The 22880-nt window shown below is 38.1% G+C and overlaps 1 long non-coding RNA gene across 1 annotated transcript in view; it reads right to left on the bottom strand.

Annotated features, from left to right (window-relative positions):
* LOC107618151 overlaps positions 17273-22880 on the bottom strand; it is a 28714-nt gene continuing 23106 nt past the window's right edge. The window contains exons 4-5 of the long non-coding RNA XR_001615159.2: positions 18272-18276; positions 17273-17282 (exon numbers count right to left, since the gene is read on the bottom strand). This is a non-coding gene — a long non-coding RNA (uncharacterized LOC107618151). The remainder of the gene's footprint in view (positions 17283-18271; positions 18277-22880) is intronic.

Here is a 22880-nt window from a genome sequence, read left to right as displayed (position 1 = left end):
CATTCTATGATGCATATCAATCCAATGGCTATGGTGAATCCCCTTGTGACTTTCAAGAACCACCATCATATGCCTATGAGCCATATCCCCAACATAACCCTCAACCATACTCACAAGCCCCTTCTTACCAACCATCTTCATATGACCCTAATCCATATCCATCCTACCAACAATCATATGAGCCATATGAACCACACATAGAGCCACCATTACTCCAACATCAAAATTTTCAAGAGCCGCCCCCTCCATATTATTACCAAGATGAACCACCTCCAATACATGAAAACTTTCAACCACAAGATGAACTCTACTTTCCACCATAACCTCCTATGGAAGAATACTCATGTCCTTCAATCCAAGAGTCATATGATCCTATTCGTGATATCCAAGAGGAACAAGAGTCAAGGAATCACCTCAAGGAAGCATTGGATCAATTTCAAGCAACCAAGGAGTGTGTTGTGCAACAAATAGAAAGAATGAGAAATATTGAACCACCACAACTCTACCTAAAAGAACCACCTTCCGACTATAATACCTTTCCTTCAAACAATGAACCCTCTCTTCCACCATCACCTCCCGATGAAGCCTTTATGCTAGCATTAAGGGATCTTGAATCTCATATCTTAAGGCAACACGAGGAGGATGAAAAGAAATTTGAGGAGTTAAGAGCAAAAACGGCTATCATGGTAGAAGCCATTGGCAACATAGTCTCATCCCGCCTAAGCCTATGCGATCAAGGCACTTCCATTGTGGAATGTGGAGAAGCAACGAAGGAGCTTAGTGAGGGAGTGAACTTGAAGCTCCAAGGTGAAGAAGAGGAGTTAAAGCAAGAAATGCAACAAGAGGAGGAGGTAGAGATTATTGAAGAAGAGGAAGAAGTAGTTGAAGACTTAGGAGATGCGGAACCACCTTGGGAGTCTAGGATTGGAGAAAACCCCTCCAAGATGATTGAATTTGATGCTAAGGAGGAATGTGCACAACCTCCAAGGCATATCTCTTATGAAGAATTGGATGGGATAGAGCAAGAATTGAGTCCCCTTGGTGATGAAGATCAAGCATCAAGTCTTAGTGGTGAAGAATCCTTTGAGCATGAAGAACCTTCTCCCATTGGGTTTGAAGGCATTGTGGAGGTAAATTTTTCTCACCCTCCCAATTATGACTTGAGTAAGGGAAAAGGCTTAGATAATATTGTTGAACAAAGGATCACATTTGAGAAAACTTGTGAAGAGGTAGAGATCCTTAGAAAAAGGAGGATGGGAATTGAATACGCTTTGTCAAGACCGTTGGGAACTCCTCCACCTAGGTTGTCATCTAATCCTTCATTTGAGTGGGTAAAACTTCTAACTCTGAGCTTTATTATCCCACTCGAATATGGCTTGCTTGAAATGAATGGTCAACTTAGGATGCTTTGTGGGATGAAGCGTAAAAGAAAGATGTTTCGTGGTTGGCGTTGCAAATCAAGGCTCATTAAGGTTGATGCATCAAACATGAAATACAAAGGTTGGACTAGTGCTCAATTGGACGGGTCTAGGAGAATAGTTTGGTGCTTCCATGAGAATTCATCTCTCTTGCCACCCAGAGGAAATCACCATGATCAACTCAAGGACGGGTGTGAAAACAAAGTGTGGGATCCCGGATCGCACAAGGAAGATCAACTTTGGGAGCCTATGGTTTGTGAAGAACTCCATCAAAGCTTAGAGTTACTAACTTTGAATGATGAAGCACAATGGAAGTCCAAGCATTGGTGGATGTTCAAGGATGGATTCAAGAACAAGCCACCTTGATGAGGAGCTCCCCATAAATCCAACTTGAGGACAATAAACAAAAGTGCTAGGTAGGAGACACCCCACCATGGTAACATCTTTTCATTTTCCCTTTTGTACATATTGGTAAAATAGGTTTAATCTCATGTTTTGATTGATTTGTTAAGTTTGTTTGGTAGTCTATGATGACAAGTCATCTTAGCCTAGTTTCACTAGTCTTTTTCCTTTGTTTTCACTTGAATTGTGCACTTTCTTGAGCTACAAGTAAGCTAATTTGGGTAGATTTTCATGCTTCCTTTGATTGAATCAACCATGTATGAATTCATGCTATTTCATGAGGTTTTATGCTATAATTGTCACATATTATGATAAAATGAATATCTCATGATTTGAAGCATAGCTTTGATGTATTTGGTTGATTAATGATAGGTGAAGAAAGCTTGGAGAAAGGTTGAAGCAAGAAGGAATGGCTAAGAGTAAAGAGAGGACAATGGAATAAGTGAAAATGAACCAGGAAGCAAAAAGCTGGACCAAAAGTTAGCCTCAAACTTTTGCACAAACTTTTGGGTGAAAAGTTAGCCCCAACGTTAGCCCCTAACTTTTGGGCTAACGTTGGCACATGAAAGTTACTCCCTGGGCACCAAAAGTTTGCGCCAACGTTAGCCCCTAACTTTGTGGCTAACGTTGGCATGAGAAAAACACTCCCTGGGCACTAAAAGTTTGCGCCAACGTTAGCCCCTAACTTTATGGCTAACGTTGGCATGAGAAAAACACCCCCTGGGCACCAAAAGTTTGCGCCAACATTAGCCCCTAACTTTGTGGCTAACGTTGGCATGAGAAAAACACCCACTGGGCACCAAAAGTTTGCGCCAACGTTAGCCTCTAACTTTTGGGCTAACGTTGGCACAAGGAAGGCATTTAGATCTAGACTTGGTTATCTAGTCTCTTGTGTCCTGAGATCCGGATTCCCCATTTCCCATTCCCTGTTTACTGTTTTCATGCTTATTTACAATTCTATTTTTAGATCCGGTTCAATCCAAGTGTTCTTTTACTTCTCTATTGGTTGCAATTTACTTTCCCTCGTTTAATTTCTGCAAATCCAACTCCCAATTCCCTTTACAATTCAAGCTATTTACATTTCTTGCACTTTAAGATTCTGCAATTTCCATTTCTTGCGTTCTAAGTTTTTACCATTTAATTTCTTGTTCTTTAAGATTCAACATTTAAATTCCTGTTCTCTTTAATTTCATGTCAATTACCCATTCCCTTTACTTTCCATGCAATTTAAATTCTGCAAATCACAAATCACTCAACCAAATCTTGATTCGCTTGACTAAATCAACCACTAAACTAAAATTGCTCAATCCTTCAATCCCTGTGGGATCGACTTCACTCCCGTGAGTTATTATTACTTGATGCGACCCGGTGCACTTGCCGGTTAGTTTTGGGTGTTTTGGAGAAATTCGTTTTTCCGCTAAAATATCCCATCATGTTTTTGGCGCCGTTGCCGGGGATTGATTAGATTGACAATGATTAAGTGAGGTGGTGATCTAGATCTGGCATTTTTATTTTCTGTTCCTTTAATTTTCAATTAACCCACTAACTGTTTGAAATTTTACCTGAGATAACTGAAACTTCGCTCTAGCAACAAAGTGAAGTTTTCCTGGAAATTTCTGGCTCTATGCAATGCTCTTGCTTACACAAGAGAAGCAATTTCTGCCACTAATCTCCCAAGTCCATCAACTGTTTGATACTTTGTGCCAGCTAACCTTCTGAATCACATTCTGAGCTTGAAAATATTCAATCATCACTTGAATTGTTTGTGATTGTGCAGGTCATGGAGGAAAGGAATCCTACAGCAAGAGGAGAAAAATTGAGGCTCTACAAGCACCAACCACCATAAAAGAAAGCCTCAATGTCAAGCTAATGACAATAAAAGAGCGCTCCATGGGAGGCAACCCATGATTTAAGATTCATGTCATTTTAAATTCAATAAGTTATGATCATTTGAGCATGAATTCTTTTCTCTTTTCATGAACATGTCCATTGACTGCATGCACTGTTTTGAAACATATGCTGAGAATTCTAAGTTTGGTGTGCCTTCAAGCACACTAAACTAATGTTACAAATAATTCCGTTTTGCAAGCTTAGAGTGTCTTGACAAAGCATATGGCCAAACACTAAAGTTTGGTGTCCACATAGCTTCATGAAAATTAGAAATTCATGCATCAATAATCATACAATTGTTGTTTTCCAAAATCTTATAAATAGAAAAATTCTTATTCGGTAATGAAGGCATCAATTGTGATGTACCCTTTGACAAGAAACAAGTTTGGTGTTCATCAAATTAGGATGAAAGCAATTCTTATAAACATTTAACTAAGAGTGACATTGGGATTTCACTAATTGGAGGAAGAGATACAATTTCTTCATACATGACGAAACATTAAGTTTGGTGTCCTCCAAAGATAAGTCACAGTTTAATTGGATATAAGAATTGATGATTCATATAATATTAATAAAAGGAATAATCTTGCCACGGTTGGACAAAACTAATGTATGTTGTCTTGTTGTGATGACTAGGTGGTCAAAGAATCTTCAATGAAAGAGGCAAGACAAAGGAAAGCATAGCATGAGGACAAAATCTCATCACATGCTTCGAAAAAGAAATCTGCCACTCCTTGAGAATGATCACGGCAAAGGCAAGTGAAGAAGCAAGCTTTGTCTTCATTCATCCTTACATGCACACCTTTGATTCCCATAGTGTCTAGTTGCATCCTAGCCTTTCATTGCTCATTTAAAAACGTACCACCTCAAGCCATGCACATGACCGAATCACTCCAACCTTTGAAACTTCATTCCCTTCATCATTTCTTATCATAGCAAGTTCGGTCTCAATTTCTCCTTGCTCCAAACACACATCAAATTCTCCAACATTCTTCACACTCCCTCCAACCTCACAAAACTCAACCAACCAAGTGATCATGGCCTCTTCCTCAAGAACCAAACAAAGAAAAGGAAAAGATCCCATGGTGGAGGAGAGCATCCCTGAATATGATCAATGGAGATTCAAATCTCGGTACCATCAAATGCAAATTGAATGGATGAACGAGAAAAAGATCTATCTTGAAATTCCACTCTTGTTGCCGGATGATGGATACCAAGAAATGAAGAACAAAATTCGAAAGAGGAGGTGGGAGGAACTTGCATCACCAGCCACCCGAATCAATGCCAATATCATAAGAGAGTTCTATGCAAATGTCTCAAGGCTTGACATGCGTGAGCCCCTAACGTACAAGAGCTATGTGCGGGGGGTGGAAGTAGACTTTAGCTCGGATGCAATCAAGAAAGTCTTGGGACTAAAGTCAGTCCGCTTTAGTGAACCGGGATACCAACAAAGATTGAATGAAGATCAGGATTATGATGAGATTGCGAGAGATATTTGTATGGAGAACTCAGAGTGGGAAGGAGATGACAAGAACAAATATAAGTATCTGAAGAGATGTAACCTCACCCCGGAAGCAAAAGGATGGTATGAGTTGATGAAAAGATCAATTCTGGGCACAGTGAACACCTCAGAAGTTAACAGGGAGAGAGCCGTGATGTTGCATTGCATCATTGTGGGAGGAGAGATAAGAGTTCATGAAATCCTTGCAAAAGACATTCAAAAGCTGGCTGAGAAGAATTCGGCCGGATCTTGGTTGTACTATCCGAGTACCATTTGGAGGTTATGTGCAAAGGCTAAAGTTCCAATGGAAGAGGAGAATCCAATGTGGTTAATCCAAGGCATGCCTATAACCATTGAAAGAATGATGATGCCCCCTGAAGCACACCAAGGCCGAAGGCCACATGGAAGAAGGCAAAGAGAAGAACCAATGGAAGAAGATGAGCCACACATAGAAGAAGAGCCACAAGAGGAGGAGGAACAGCCACACTTTTTCCCACACGGCAATATGGATATGACTCAAATGAAAGAAGCCTGGGCATCAATGTTCTAAGAAGGAATAAGTGTCAAGTGTCTATAGTGAATAATGTGTCAAGTATAAAGAAAAGGAAATGAACTTGCTACACATGACACTCAAATAAAGCTTATAAACAAAGTAATAGCCAAGGATAAAGGAATAATGAGAGGTCATAGCAGTATGTTACTTGAAGCTTGAAGGATACTTTCTAGGCCTAGGAATCAATAAGAAGTGAGTATTTACATATCCACACAAAATCCCATGAACTATCAATAATACCCTGCTAGCATGAACATCCTCTTCCATTTCATCCTTTCTTCTCAATAAATCTTTTCTTGCTTGGGGACAAGCAAGCTTTAAGTTTGGTGTTGTGATGACAAGTCATCTTAGCCTAGTTTCACTAGTCTTTTTCCTTTGTTTTCACTTGAATTGTGCACTTTCTTGAGCTACAAGTAAGCTAATTTGGGTAGATTTTCATGCTTCCTTTGATTGAATCAACCATGTATGAATTCATGCTATTTCATGAGGTTTTATGCTATAATTGTCACATATTATGATAAAATGAATATCTCATGATTTGAAGCATAGCTTTGATGTATTTGGTTGATTAATGATAGGTGAAGAAAGCTTGGGGAAAGGTTGAAGCAAGAAGGAATGGCTAGGAGTAAAGAGAGGACAATGGAATAAGTGAAAATGAACCAGGAAGCAAAAAGCTGGACCAAAAGTTAGCCTCAAACTTTTGCACAAACTTTTGGGTGAAAAGTTAGCCCCAATATTAGCCCCTAACTTTTGGGCTAACGTTGGCACATGAAAGTTACTCCCTGGGCACCAAAAGTTTGCGCCAACGTTAGCCCCTAACTTTGTGGCTAACGTTGGCATGAGAAAAACACTCCTTGGGCACTAAAAGTTTGCGCCAACGTTAGCCCCTAACTTTGTGGCTAACGTTGGCATGAGAAAAACACCCCCTGGGCACCAAAAGTTTGCGCCAACGTTAGCCCCTAACTTTGTGGCTAACGTTGGCATGAGAAAAACACCCCCTGGGAACCAAAAGTTTGCGCCAACGTTAGCCTCTAACTTTTGGGCTAACGTTGGCACAAGAACAATACAAAGGGGGAGCAAAAGTTTGCGCCAACGTTAGCCTCTAACTTTTGGGCTAATTTTCTTGTTCTTTAAGATTCAGCATTTAAATTCCTGTTCTCTTTAATTTCATGTCAATTACCCATTCCCTTTACTTTCCATGCAATTTAAATTCTGCAAATCACAAATCACTCAACCAAATCTTGATTCGCTTGACTAAATCAACCACTAAACTAAAATTGCTCAATCCTTCAATCCCTGTGGGATCGACCTCACTCCCGTGAGTTATTATTACTTGATGCGACCCGGTGCACTTGCCGGTTAGTTTTGGGTGTTTTGGAGAAATTCGTTTTTCCGCTAAAATATCCCATCAGTCTAGTAGGTTAAATAAGGTTTTATGATGTTTTGGTAGTTGTTTGGAGGTTTAGAATGCTTGGTTTGGTGCAAAAACATAGAAAAATTTTGAAAAACAGAGCACCACCCACGCGCACGCACACTCCACACGTACGCGTGAATCAAGCAATTTCGGCCATCCACGCGGACGCGCCATGTACGCGTATGCGTGGATTGAATTTTTCCACTTCCCAAACATTCACCCGAGAGTTGTGCTTGAAGTGTGCAAACTTTGTGCCCCAGGGCACGCACACGCGTACCTTGCGCGTACGCGTTGACTCTCTGCTTTGTCATGCATGCGTATGCGTTAGCCGTGCGTATGCATCGCTTCCATTTTCATCAATCCACGCTTACGCGCACATGACGCGCACGCATGGATTGCCCTGTTTCACTCACCTTCTTTTCTTCTCCTCTTTCCATTTCTTTCCTTCTTCTCTTCTCTTTCCACCCTTCAATCATCATCCAACACTACCAAGCATCATGTAACACCATTTCTTATAGTTAGTTAGTTAGTTTAATTTTTGTTTTCCATTATAAGTGTTGGATTACTAGTTTACCATTTACTGCTGCTTATTACTAATGGGATGTTAGTTTAACATCATTGTTGGATTCCTTTGTTGAGGTTGCAATTTATTACTTGGTCTTGAATTTTCGTGTTGAACATTTGTGAATACTAAGTGAGTCTTACATTGCCTTTAAGCTTCTTAACTTTTTTTTTGAATTGCATGTTTTGGCCACCATGCATTCATCATCTATTGTTAGGCAAATGTATATTCTTATTGCATTTTTTTAGGTGATGCTTGTTTATGGTTTACCCTTTACACATCAATCAATGTCCATGCATTATCCAATTTCACAATTGCTTGATTAATTGCTTGAGTGCTTTCATGCCTCTTCACTACTTGTTTGGTTAACTTAACCTACAAGTCTTTTTGAAGTATTTCAAGCACACTAGAATGAGTGAAATGTGTGTCTTCTTTTGTATAATTGTGACATGATCTCTAAATACTAGAGTGTGAGTTCTAAACCGCATGCAAGTTAGGACCCACACACTTACTTTTCATTAATGTCACACTAATTCACTCACTCAATTTAGTGATTTACCTCATTCCAACAATCCATGCTTCCTTGCTTGTGCATTTACTTTTCTTATTATCTCCTGTTTTCTATGTTCAGGATGAATCATCATAAGCAAAAACGGAAGCGGGAAAAGAACACGCAGCATCGGTTGACCTACCAACTGAAGGTAGCAACTAGGAAAGTCACCGAACCCCCTTGTTCATCATTGGATGCACCGAGGACGGTGCAAACTTTTAAGTGTGGGGAGGTCATCCGACTGCTCGGCATTTTTGGGTGACAAGTTTCTAATCCCAACACTTTTGCATTTTATTTTTAGGTCTTTTAGGATTTTTGGTTGCATTGCATATGTATATATTAAGCTTAGTCAAAATCATGATATTTTCCTAGGATTTTATCTATAGGGCACCCCAATTGAAAAAAAAAATTTTAGAACTTTCTTGAATTATATACTTTGTGGATCATGTTTTGAGCTAAGAACACAAACATGTGAGATTTGAGCCTAATTGTGTGGTTACATCATATATAACCACTTACTTTCATTCTTGTGTGCATTATTCTCTTCCTATGATTGTAATCTTTCATTTGTTTGATTCTTTATGTCCATTACTTTGTGTATACATGCATTTATATGATTGAGGCCATTGTTCAAATAGCTCACTTACCCAAATAAGCCTACCTTTTATCTTCCATTGATAACCAATTTGAGCCTATGCTTAACCCATTTGTTCTTAATTGTAGCACATTACAAGCCTAAGTGAAAAACAATAAATGTCCCTTGTTTGGATCTTTGATTAGCTTAGGCTAGTGAGAGTGTTCATCATTTGATTTTGGGAGAGTTGGGAACATTGGGTAGAGATAAAAGTGTGTTTACGTTTTTGTTGAAAAATCACGGGAATTGGGTACATACTCATGTATTAATCATGTGTAAACCATATGCATTGATGTTCTTGTATATATTCCTAAAAAAAAGAGAAAATAAATAATAGAAATAGAAAAAGAAGGACAAAGAATTGCAATAATAAGGGGACAAAATGCCCCAAAGCAAGGTTCAATAAAAGTCAATGCATATGGGTGGTGAACAAAAAGAGAATGCATAAGTGTGTGAAAAAGTGAAGAATGGGTAGTTAGGTTTGTTTAGAATTGTATAGGTTGTCATAGGTTAGGTGGGAAGTTTAAGTTAATCAAAGATTCAAATCTCAAGCCCACTTGACCATATGCATCCTACCTTGACCCTAACCCCATTACAACCTATGGGAAGTCCTCATGACATTTGTATGCATGCATAAAATAATTGTTGATTGTTAGATGAAAAACAAATCTTGGAAAGCATGATTAGGGGAGAATTGCATGAATCAACCCCTTACACTTGAGCGACTAGAGCGGATACACATCCAGTGAGGGTTCGATTGCTCAATTACATGTTTCCACCCATGATCATCACTTTTCTTACAAGTTTGTAAAATATTTTTAATAATTCAATTCAATTGTGGGTTGAGTTATTGCTATTGCCTTAGCCCTTGTGTTTGTATATGTATTCTTGGAAATTGATTTATTTTGACTAAGTGGATGCATTCATGTAGATAGATTGCATATAGATAGGTTGCATGTAGTTAGTTTGCATTGAATAAATGTTGATGTCCCTTTGCTTCTTTCTTGATTTTAGCATGAGGACATGCTTAGTTTAAGTATGGGGTGATTTGATAAACCCCGATTTCGTGATTTATCTTGTGCTTATTTTGGGGAATTTTACCACCTTTTCCCACATTTATTCAATGAAATAGCATGGTTTTGTAATTTTCCCTTGAATTTTGCTTAAGTGTAAAAACATGCTTTTTAGGCCCTAAATTGGTAATTTTGATTCATTTTAATTTTATTCGATGCCTTGATGTGTGTGTTGAGTGATTTCAGGTTTATAAGGCAAGTATTGGATGGAAGAAATGAGTAGAAAAGTATACAAAGGGGAGAATGTATGAAGAAACAAAGATTGGGAATGCATCCAAGGACGCGCACGCGCACATGGCGCGCACGCGCAAAAGTGGTCTCGCCTATAGACGCGCGCGCATACATGCTGCGTCCGCGCCGATGGAAAATTTACCAATTGACGCGCACGCGCACATGGCGCGCACGCGCCAATACTCTTACATGGCCCACTTAAAGGCAAAACGCTGGGGGGCAATTTCTGAGCTGCCCAGGCCCAAATCCAACTTGTTTCTGAGTGTATTTCATGCAGAATTGAAGTCCAAGCAAAGGGGGAGAAATTGTTTTGTAGCATTAGCATCATGTAGGTTAGTTTCTAGAGAGAGAAGCTCCCTCTTCTCTCTAGAAATAGGGTTCCTAGGATTAATTGCATCATAGATCCATGTTTAATTCCTTGCTTTCATCTTGTTTCTTCTACATTTTCATGCTCTAGTGATGTAATCTTCTTGTTCCCTATTGTTAATTTTCCTTTTCATGCCTCTTTGTTTAGGATTGATGAATACTTGTTGGATTTGGATTTTCTATTAATGTAATTGATGTTTGATGTCTTTTATTGTGAATTTGGGTTGTTGATCTTGTCTCCTTATAATTTGTAGTTGATAGATTTTACTATTTCTTGTCATTTATTATGCTTTCTTTTTATGCCTTCCAAGTGTTTGACAAAATGCTTGGTTGGATGTTAGAGTAGATTTTGAGCATTCTTGGCTTGGAAAGGGTAATTAGGTAATCTTGAGTCATGAAAACCCAACCTTTGTTGGTGACTTAGAGTTGTTTGCTAATATTGTTTCCATTGATGCTAATCTTTTGCTAATTTAATTAGTGAGTTGATTAGGATTTTTGGATTGAGATTAGCTAGTCTTGTTAGACTTTCTCTCATGGAAGATAACCTATATCTTCTTCCAATGTTGGAGATGACGTAATAAGATAAATTCTTGTTTATATTTGTGACATGATTAATTAGTCTTGTTTGACATTCTCCCTATGTGAAGATGACACGATACCTTCTTTCGGTTGTTGGAGTTGACTAAATAAGGTAAATTAATCATTGTATGACTAGGATAGAAAGCCTATGATCTCCACACTTGCCATGAATATCTCACGTTATTAATTGCTTTCTTTAATTTCTTGCTTGATTTACCTTTCTTGCACATTTAATTTCTTGTCCATTTACTTCCTTGCCCCTTTATCAATCATACCCCCTCGTTCCTTCATAGCCAATAATCATTCACTTCATTGCAATTCCTCGCGAGACGACCCGGAGTCCAAATACTCCGGTTAATTCTTATTTGGGATTTGTACATATGACAACCAAAATTTTGCATGTGAGGACTCATTGTTGGTGTAGAACTATACTTGCAACGAGAATTCATTCAATTGAGGAAATTCTATATCAACAAAAGTTTCATGCATCAATCACTATCCTCGTCAATAATTCAAATATTGATAAACATGCGGAACTGAGCTCATAATATCCTAAATGAGAAATCAATAATAGCAAGCAAGATCAACATGAAAGAAACATCAACATCAAATTGCATTAAATGTAAACCAAATCCAACATGAGTTCATCATCACAAAAGTAAGCAAAATAAGAAATTAACATTACAACTAAGAAAATCAAGATGTAAACATGAGAGATTATAAAAGAAACAAGACGAATCAAGGAATTAAACATGGATCTATGACAATTTAACCTAATTCTAGAGAGAAGAGGGAGCTTCTCTCTCTAGAAAACAAACTAAAGGCTCATGTTGGCTAACTAATTGCTCCCCCTTTGCTTGGACTTCAATTCTGCATGAAATACACTCAGAAACAAGTTGGATTTGGGCCTGGGCAGCTCAGAAATCGCCCCCAGCGTTTTGCCTTTAAGTGGGTCATGTGAGAGTATCGGTGCGTACGCGCCATGTGCGCATGCGCGTCGATTGGCTATTTCTTCATCCGCGCGTACGCGGCATGTACACGTGCACGTCTCTATGTAAAATCACTTTTGCGCGTGCTCGCCTTGTACGCACGCGCGCCCGTTGATGAATTCCCAACTCTTGTTTCTTAATGCATTCTCCACTTTGTTTGCTTTTCTCCTCATTTCTTCCATCCAATACTTGCCTTATGAACCTGAAATCACTCAACAAACACATCAAGGCATCAAATAGAATTAAAGTAAATCAAAATCACCAATTTAAGGGCCTAAAAAGCATATTTTTACACTTAAGCACAATTTAAGGGAGAATTACAAAACCATGCTATTTCATTGAATAAATGTGGGAAAAAGTTGATAAAATCCCCTAAAATAAGCATAAGACAAACCACAAAATCGGGGTTTATCAAATCTCCCCACACTTAAACTAAGCATGTCCTCATGCAAAAATCAAGAAAGAAGCAAAGGGTATCAACATTTATTCAATGCAAACTAACTATCTACAATCTATCTACATGAATGCAATGGCTCAATCAAAATAAATCAATCTCCAAGAATACACATGCAAGCACAAGAGCTAAGGCAATAGCAATAAAAACAAACCACAATTGGATTGAATCATTGAGAGACTTTTTACAAACTTGTAAGAAAAGATGATCATGGGTGGAAACATGTAATTGAGCGATCGAACCCTCGCCGGATGTGTATCTGCTCTATGCACTCAAGTGTATGGGGTTAATTCACTCAATTCTCCCCTAATCATGCTTTCCAAGATTTGTTTTTCATCTAACAATCAACAATTACCTTATGCATGCATACAAATATCATGAGGGCTTTCCCATAGGTTGTAATGGGGCTAGGGTCAAGGTAGGATGCATATGGTCAAGTGAGCTTGAGATTTGAATCTTTGATCAACTTAAACTTTCCACACAACATATGACAACTTATAAAATTCTAAACATACCTAGTTATCTATTCTTCACTTTTACACACACTCATGTATTCTCTTCTTTGTTCACCACACATATGCATTGATCATTATTAAACTTTATATATATATATATATATAAGAATATCAATGCATATGGTTTGCACGTGATTAATGTATATGAGTGTGCACCCAATTCCCAAAATTTTCAACATAAACACAAACACTTTTATCTCTACCCAATATACCCAACTTTTCCAAAATCAAATGATAAACACTCTCACTAGCCTAAGCTAATCAAAGATCCAAACAAGGGACATTTATTGTTTTTCACCTTGTAATGTGCTATAATTAAGAACAAATGGGTTAAGCGTAGGCTCAAAATTGGCTAGCAATGGAAGATAAAAATTTAGCTATTTGGGTAAGTGAGCTATTTGAACAATGGCCTCAATCATATAAATGCATGTATACACAAAGTAATGGACATATAGAATTAAACAAATCAAAGATTACAATCATAGGAAGAGAATAATGCACACAAGAATGAAAATAAGTGGTTATATGATGTAACCACACAATTAGGCTCAAAACTCTCATGCTTGTGTTCTTAGCTCAAAACATGATCCATAAAGTGTGTTAATCGAGCAAGTTCTAAAAAAAATTTTCAACCAATTGGAGTGGTGCTCTAGAAATGAAATTTTTGGAGATTTTCATCATATTGACTAAGCTCATTCTAATGGAAGGTTGTGATTTAGAAAATTTTAAAAATTTTCCCCAGTTTACTCTCTTTTCAATAAAAACACAATCCTTATACAAAAAGGGTCAACTAGGTTTTAACAATCTAAAATATTTTTCTGATCACAATCAAAAGCCAAAATGCAATATACACATATATAATAAAAGCCAAAAACCAAAATAAGGGTATCCACAATGACAAATATATACAGTAATCCCAAAATGATCTCAAAGATAAAATGCAAGGATAAAATGCGAAATAAAATAAAGTAGTAGAACTAGAGGCTAAATGTCTAAAAATTCACCACATAAATGCTATTCATCAGTTACGAACGGTGACCTCCCCACACTTTAAGATGAAGCATCGTCCTCGATGCTACTGCTGAAGCGCGGGATGGGGGTCAACAATCGCGCCAGGCTGTAGCTCAGGCTGTGGCTGTGGCTGTGGATCCTCAGGAGGCTGCTGAAGCTCTGTGGTGGCCTGTGTCTCTGGTGGTGCCTCCTGCTGAGTCGGCTCCTCAACATGCTCCTCCTCCTGATCCTGCTCGTCAGAGGCTGGAGAGTCCGGGAGTGGTGTGATGCCAAGGCATCTTAGGCTAGTTTCACTAGCATTTTTCTGTTAGTTTTAGTAGTTTTATGCATTTTCTTGAGCTTTAAGTAACCAAGAATGGTTAAATGAATAACAAAGCAATGAACCATCCAAAAAGAAAAGAAAAACAAAGAAGAGAAAAGTGCCAAGGACATAAGAGTAACAAGAGGCCATAGCAGTGTTTGATGGATGCAATGAAAAAGTGATAATTTTACCTGATAAGTATGAAAAAGTGATGCTGCAACTTTTTGCATAAAACCCTTCTGATGAACTTCAAGTGCTTACTAATGTAGCCAATTTAATTGCTTTCTGTTTCATACTTTCTTCTCAATTAACTCAGGACTTGCTTAGGGACAAGCAAGTATTAAGTTTGGTGTTGTGATGCCAAGGCATCTTAGGCTAGTTTCACTAGCATTTTTCTGTTAGTTTTAGTAGTTTTATGCATTTTCTTGAGCTTTAAGTAACCAAGAATGGTTAAATGAATAACAAAGCAATGAACCATCCAAACAGTATGATTTTGATGCAAATTCCATGAGTTTTAGTTATATTACTTGAATGCTATGAATGGAAGATTTCTCATGAAATTTTGCAAGACTTTGATGCAATTGTTTGGATGATTTCAGGGAAGAAGAGGCTAAGCAAGGAAGCAACAAAATCAATAAAGGAAGCTTGAATATCACATGTGGAGTTTAAGTTCCAGTTTAAGCCTAAACTGGAGCTTAAACGCCAGAATCATTGAGGCTAAGAAATGCTGGAATTGAAGTTTAACCTCCAGTTTAACCTTAAACTGGAGGTTAAACGCCAGAATGAGAATACCACTCAGGAAAGAGTTCCACGTTTAACCTCCAGTTTAACCTTAAACTGGAGGTTAAACGCCAGAATAGGAAAAGCACCAGGGAGCCATTTCCACGTTTAAGCTCCAGTTTGACCTCAAACTGGAGCTTAAACGGAGAGGCCTCAAAGCCCAAGAAACACAACAGAAGCTCAATATAGAAAGTGTATAAATAGGATAGAATTTAAGTTAGAGGGAACTGGGACCTTTTCATTTTTTAGCTAGTTTTCATATCTTTGTAGTTGAATTCAGAGCTATGACTCACTAAACCCCTTTCATTGGGTTAGGGAGCTCTATTGTAATTCAATGAATCAATAATAGTTTATCTTCTTCTTCAATCTTTTCTCTTAAATTTTGTTAGAAAGCTTCTCGATCTAATTCCATTGGGTAGTTGTCTTGGGAAAGAAACTACCCATAATTGGAATCCTTCGGAACCTTGGGAAAGGAATGGAGGATTCATGCTAGAGAAGCTTTCTCACAGTGAATTGGATTGGGGTTTGGATGGATATTGTGACATGTAATCCTACCAAATTGTGGTTCATGAAACTGTGTGGTATAATCAGTGATCGAGCATCATCTCTTCTTATGAACATTTAAACCAAGGGATTGGGAATTTGTTCATTTTTAGAGAGAATTGGTGAGCCAAGGGATTGGGATCCAATCATATAAGATTGCCAAGCAAAATTTAATGAACGCATTGCTTGAGGAAGAGATAAACATGTTTTGATTCGGAGATCTCAATATCTCCTAACACCCAATGAACTCCCCATTTCTGATTTACCACTTTCTCTTTACATTCTGCAATTAAATTCATGCAATCACCCCCATCCCTTTTAATTTCAGCAATTTAGCTTCTCGCTCTTTAATTCATGCAATTTTACATTCCGCAATTCTCATCTAAATCTTGATTCCGCTCAACTAGAACACACTTCTAATCCGAATTGCTCACTCAACCAATCCTTGTGGGATTCGACCTCACTCTATTGTGAGTTTTTACTTGACGATAACCGGTGCACTTGCCGGAAGGAATTTTGCCGATCGTGCAATTTCCTAAATCGTAGCATAACTAGTTTATGCGCATCATGGAGGTAGCTCAATACCCTGTGAGACCAACACCTGATCTATGCGGTCGAGACGTCGCATGATACGATGCTCGCTGCGCTCCATGAAGTGAAACAGGTGCTGTACCAACAGGTAAGTCGGCTCAGGTGCAGGTGGTGGTGGTAAGGATGCTGCAGCCACCGAAGATGAGGCGGGTCCTGCTGCTGCTGCTGATGATGAGGGCTGAGCTGCCTCCACCACTACTCTGGCTCGAGAGCGACGTCTGGGTGGAGGCTTCTCGTGCACCCACCCACCCCATGGAATAATAACCTCCTTGTCATCATCATCTGGGGGTGGTGGTGTCACATCATCGTCCTCCCACGGGACATCAGCTAGCTCAATCATGCTAGTAACCAGTGTAGAAAATGGCAGTAGACTACGAATGTGAGCGCGCCACATACTCTGTCTAATCAGCCGGGCGAAGTCTACCTCCTTCCCCTCCATCACACACCCAATCAGAACCAGCATATCCATCGGAATCTCTGAAAAGTGAGTGGTGGGCAAGACATAATGGGCGAATATATGCTGCCAAGTCTTGGCCTCTCTCGACAGGTAAGTGAAAAGCATCCCCTTGGGCTTCTTGTTCCCAGAATCCATCACCTAAGGGGCGTCAGGTGTGGTAATCACGCGCTTTAGCACCTCATAATCGAAGGTCATGCAGTGGATAGCTACCTCTGCCTACTGACAGGCGCATGAGTCACCAGTACGGGGTTGGCAAAGCAATGGCTCCCCGATAGCTGCCTCAGTGATCAGAATCTCTCTACCCTACACTTGGACTGAATCAAGAGTGGCACGGAAGAAGTTGCAGTAGAATTCTCTCACCTATGAAATGTTTATCCTCCCCAAATCTCTGTCAACAAAGTCCAATCCTAACTCCAGAATGTGGGTGTTTATGGCACGTCTCACATCATTAGGAAGGACCAGCTTCTTCTCAATGTTCAGGTTCGTCTTCCGGAATTTAGGAAAGCGAAGCTCACAGTAGAGGTTGGGGAATTTGATTGGATCAGCGGATGGGAGTAGCTGATTTTCTTTGTCCACTTCATTTAGGGGATTTTTAGCATAATTTGTATTGGGTGAAGGGGTAGAGGTTTTAAAGCGCTTTCTCTTCTTTGAGGTGGTAGCTATGGCTTTCCCTTTGTCTGACATCCTAAAAAACAGATGTAGCATGATATAAGCAGCTAGCCAAGTAGATGTAAAGAACTCAAAGTAAGGCATATTCATGAAGTGAGTGAGAAAAGAGAATTCTTGGAATGCAGGTAACAAAATTCAGAATTCAAACCAAGTCACAAACCAAGAATTCAAACCATAATTGCACAATACTTGTTCATTGAGCCTAAGAAATGCCATATTCAAAAGAATGATTAAAAAGGGTTATGTTTAAAACAAAAGGAAGAAATCAGTTGGTTAATCAAGTTAGAGTTAGAAATTAGTTCAAAAATCAGTGATATGACAATTATCGGCTCAATTAAAAGAAGTGTACAAAGTATGGATGTAAGCATACTCACAACCATGAATTGCATATAGTCATTGATAATGAAATATAACATTGCCAAAAAGCAACTAATTGTGAAAATAAGTCATCAATCAATTGTGAAGATCACTAGAATTGTATGAATTGGTGTTGGTAAAATCAGAACATTGAGGAACAAGGAAATCAAGAAACATTCAACACCAATTCCAAAGAGGCATAAAATTTACAAGTTGAAACAAGAATGGAAAATTTCATGATCCATGTGACTTAATGCAAATTAGGCACTAATATAATGGATCAATTAGTCACACCGATTAAAGACCTTCAAACTTGTGAGTTTATGCAGAAGAGGCACAAAATCTCGAAAGAGTTTCAAGTTATGGTCAATCTGAAAGCTTACTCAACTATACAATGTACGTAAGCAAACAAAGAGTACTACAAGAATGACCAAAACTTGTAAACACGTCCTTGAGGAGTATCCAAAACTATTTAGCAAACAAAATCCTATTGACACAGAAATCGTCAAATAGAAGCTTGTTGCATCAATCAAAACAATGTTAATTTATGAGATATGGTTAGGAAAAATCCGGCAGCATTTCAGTAGTAAATTGGCTATTTCCCAAGTTCAAACAATCAAATAAGGTTCCATATAAATGCATTACAATCAAAGATAAAAGCCAGATGTGAATTCATATGAAATAGGCATGTAAGCCAATAGACAGCAACGAACAGCAATAGGCAATTAAGCAACTAGTAGTCATGAGGGAAGCAACACTCAGCATCAACAATCCAAATTGGCACAGGAGCAAACCATACAGCATAGACAAAGTAGGAAAATCCATATAACGGTAACACTTTCAATCATTAACATTATTCAAGACAACCTAAATCTACTACACAGCCCAAATTCTCTAACCACCTAATTAAACTAAACTAACTAAACTAATCAACAAAATTAATGCAAAATAGTAAAGAAAACAGAACAGGGGAAGGCAGAGACCTGGGAAGTAGAAGGCAGAGGAATTGAAGACAGGAAAGAAGAAGAAGTGGCAGAACGGTGGTGGCTCTCAGGATCGGTGGCTGTGCAGTGGCGCTTGTGGCGGCGTCGGAACAGAGCAGGGAGATGGAGTAGGGACAAGGTGAGAAAAAGAGGAGAGGATTGAGTGAGAGAGAGAGAGAGAGAGACGGTGAGGAAGAAGGAGCAAGGGAAGAAGAGAGAGGGGGTCGTGGCGACGGCGACGGTTACGGGACGCTTGCCGGTGCGGTGGTTACAGAGCCGGTTATGGGGGAAGAGAAGAAGAAATGGAAACCAATAATAGCAAGCAAGATCAATATGAAAGAAACATCAACATCAAATTGCATTACAACTAAGAAAATCAATATGTAAACATGAGAGATTATAAAAGAAACAAGATGAATCAAGGAATTAAACATGGATCTATGACAATTTAACCTAATCCTAACCTAATTCTAGAGAGAAGAGGGAGCTTCTCTCCCTAGAAAACTAACTAAAGGCTCATGTTGGCTAACTAATTGCTCCCCCTTTGCTTGGACTTCAATTTTGCATGAAATACACTCAGAAACAAGTTGGATCTGGGCCTGGGCAGCTCAGAAATTGCCCCCAGTGTTTTGCCTTTAAGTGGGTCACGTGAGAGTATCGGTGCATACGCGCCATGTGCGTGTGCGCGTCGATTGGATGTTTCTTCATTCGGGCGTACGCGGCATGTACGCGTGCGCGTCTCTATGTAAAACCACTTTTGCACGTGCACGCTCCCATTGATGAATTCCCAACTCTTGTTTCTTCATGCATTCTCCACTTTGTATGCTTTTCTCCTCATTTCTTCCATCCAATACTTGCCTTATGAACCTGAAATCACTCAACAAACACATCAAGGCATCGAATGGAATTAAAATGAATCAAAATCACCAATTTAAGGGCCTAAAAAGCACGTTTTTACACTTAAGCACAATTTAAGAGAGAATTACAAAACCATGCTATTTCATTGAATAAATGTGGGAAAAAGGTGATAAAATCCCCTAAAATAAGCATAAAATAAACCGCAAAATCGGGGTTTATCACTAACTGTTTTGTTATACTAAGCAATTGCTGATTGAGTTCAGCAACTTGTTCTTGAGGACTAAGTTCATTGGATACTGCATTAGCTTCTTCTTTCATGGAGGACCCACTGCTTAAACATAGATATTGATTTCTAGCAACTGTATCAATGAGTTCTTGAGCCTCTTCAATTGTCTTTCTCATATGTATAGATCTACCAGCTGAATAGTCTAGAGACATTTGGGCCTTTTCTGTAAGCCCATAGTAAAGGATGTCTAACTGTACTCATTCTGAAAACATTTCAGAGGGGCATTTCCTTAGCATCCCTCTGTACCTCTCCCAGGCATTATAAAAGGATTCATTATCCTCTTGTTTAAAGCCTTGGATGTCCAACCTTAGCTGTGTCATCCTTTTTGGAGGGAAATATTGATTCAGAAATTTGTCTGATAACTATTTCCATGTTCTTATGCTTGCTGTGGGTTGGTTGTTTAACCACCTCTTAGCTTGATTTTTTACAGCAAATGGAAACAGTAATAATCTGTAGACTTCCTGATCTACTTCTTTATCATGTACTGTGTCAGCAATTTGTAAGAACTGTACCAGAAACTCATTAGGTTCTTCCTGTGGAAGACCAGAATACTGGCAATTTCGCTGTACCATGATAATGAGCTGGGGATTTAGCTCAAAACCGCTAGCTCTTATGGGAGGTATACAGATACTACTCCCATAGGAAGCATTAGTGGGGTTAGCATAGGACCCCAGAGTCCTTCTGGACTGTTCAATTCCACTTAGGTCCATGATGGAGAAAGGGAGATGATGTGGATTGTAAAATAGAAATAAGGTAAAGGAAAATCAAAATATTTTTGTTTTTATTTTATTTAATTAAGGATAACCGAATTCAAAAGAAAAGAAAATAAAATAATTGGAACTAGAAAATAAGTTTTCAAAAACTATAAGAAAATAAAATAAAGTAGATTAAAATAAATAATAAATAAAAAATTCGAATACTAAAATGGCTAATTAATTAAAAAAAAATTTGAAAAATTTTGGATTCGAAAATCGAAAATTGGAGAGAGAGAAAGTGGTTAGGGAGTTTTGAAAAAGACATGTCTTAAAATTAAAGATACTTGTAAAAAAAAGAAATAAATAAAAGAGAATATTTAAAAAACGAGATTTTTTTTTTTGAAAGAGATTTGAATTTTGAAATTTTTAAACTAAGATAAGATAGAATAAAAAATTTAAAATAAAAATCTGAATTTTTAAAAGTAAAAATAAAAAATTCAATTAAAATAAAGGGAAAAGATATTTTGAATTTAATGAGGAAAGAGAAAAACAATAAAAAGACACCAAACTTAGAATTTTTAGATCAAGACAAAGAAAACAAACAAGAAAACTTTGAATGTCAAGATGAACACCAAGAACATTTTGAAGATCAAGATGAACACCAAGAACAAATTTTGAAAATTTTTAAGGAAATAAGGACACAAAGGACACCAAACTTAAAAATTTTTATATTTTGGACACTAATAATTCAAAAATGCACAAGAAAAACAAGGAAAGACATAAAACAAGAAAGACTAAAGATCAAACAAGGAAAATAAACAAGAACAACTTGAAAATCAATAAAGAACTAAGAGCATGTAATTCGAAAAATTGAAAGAAAAATAAAAACATGCAATTGACACCAAACTTAAAACATGAAACTAAACTCAATTATTAGTTTATTGGTTTTTAATTATTTATTAAAATTTTCGAAAACAATCTAGAAAAAGGAAATAAGGATTCTAAAAATTTTAACAAAAACAATAATAAAAGACTCAAATTTAGTGACTCTAAATCAAATAGATAAACTTTTCCTAATCTAAGCAACAAAATAAACCGTAAGTTCTCCAAACTCGAACAATCCCCGGCAACGGCGCCAAAAACTTGGTGCACGAAATTGTGATTACACTTTTCACAACTCCGCACAACTAACCAGCAAGTGCACTAGGTCGTCCAAGTAATACCTTACGTGAGTAAGGGTCGATCCCACGGAGATTGTCGGCTTGAAGCAAGCTATGGTTATTTTGTAAATCTTAGTCAGGAGATTAATGATAAGACTGATTGTATTTATGAAAAATAAATAACATGAAATAAATAGTACTTGTGATTCAGTAATGAGAAACAGGCTGAGGTTCCGGAGATGCTCTGTCGTCTGAATCTCTGCTTTCCTCTGCTCTTCTTCATGATGATTCTCCATATTCTCATCCATATCTAGTTCAAAGTACTCTTCCTCTTCCTCAGCACCAACTACTCTCTTCCCTCTTGCTTCCCTCCTTAATCTAAGGAAGGTCCTCTCAGGTTCAGAATCAAAGGAAGTTGAAGCTCTGCTTCTTCTTGATGCCAGGGCATTTTGGCCAGTTTCACTGACCTTTTCTTTACTGTTTTTAAGGTAGTTTCATGTATTTTCTTAGAAAATAAGCTAGTTTTGGGTAGATATTCACTTACATCTTGATTCAAGCATACATTGTGCACTTTACATGATTTCATGAGAATTTTGCATGAATTATATGACAAATTGGATGATGCATGACTGATGAGCGGATAATTTATACGCTTTTTGGCACTGTTTTTAGTATGTTTTTAGTAGAATCTAGTTACTTTTAGGGATGTTTTCATTAGTTTTTATGTTAAATTCACATTTCTGGACTTTACAATGAGTTTGTGTGTTTTTCTGTGATTTCAGGTATTTTCTGGCTGATATTGAGGGACTTGAGCAAAAATCAGATTCAGAGGTTGAAGAAGGACTGCTGATGCTGTTGGATTCTGACCTCCCTGCACTCAAAGTGGATTTTCTGGAGCTACAGAACTTAAAATGGCGCGCTTTCATTTGCGTTGGAAAGTAGACATCCAGGGCTTTCCAGCAATGTATAATAGTCCATACTTTGGCCGAGTTTAGATGACGTAAAAGAGCGTTGAACGCCAGTTCTACGCTGCTGTCTGGAGTTAAACGCCAGAAACA

The sequence above is a fragment of the Arachis ipaensis genome, chromosome B01, assembly GCF_000816755.2.
Source record: "Arachis ipaensis cultivar K30076 chromosome B01, Araip1.1, whole genome shotgun sequence".
Taxonomy (NCBI): domain Eukaryota; kingdom Viridiplantae; phylum Streptophyta; class Magnoliopsida; order Fabales; family Fabaceae; genus Arachis; species Arachis ipaensis.
The sequence above is the reverse complement of the archived record's forward strand: the minus strand, read 5'-3'. Positions and strand labels throughout refer to the sequence as shown.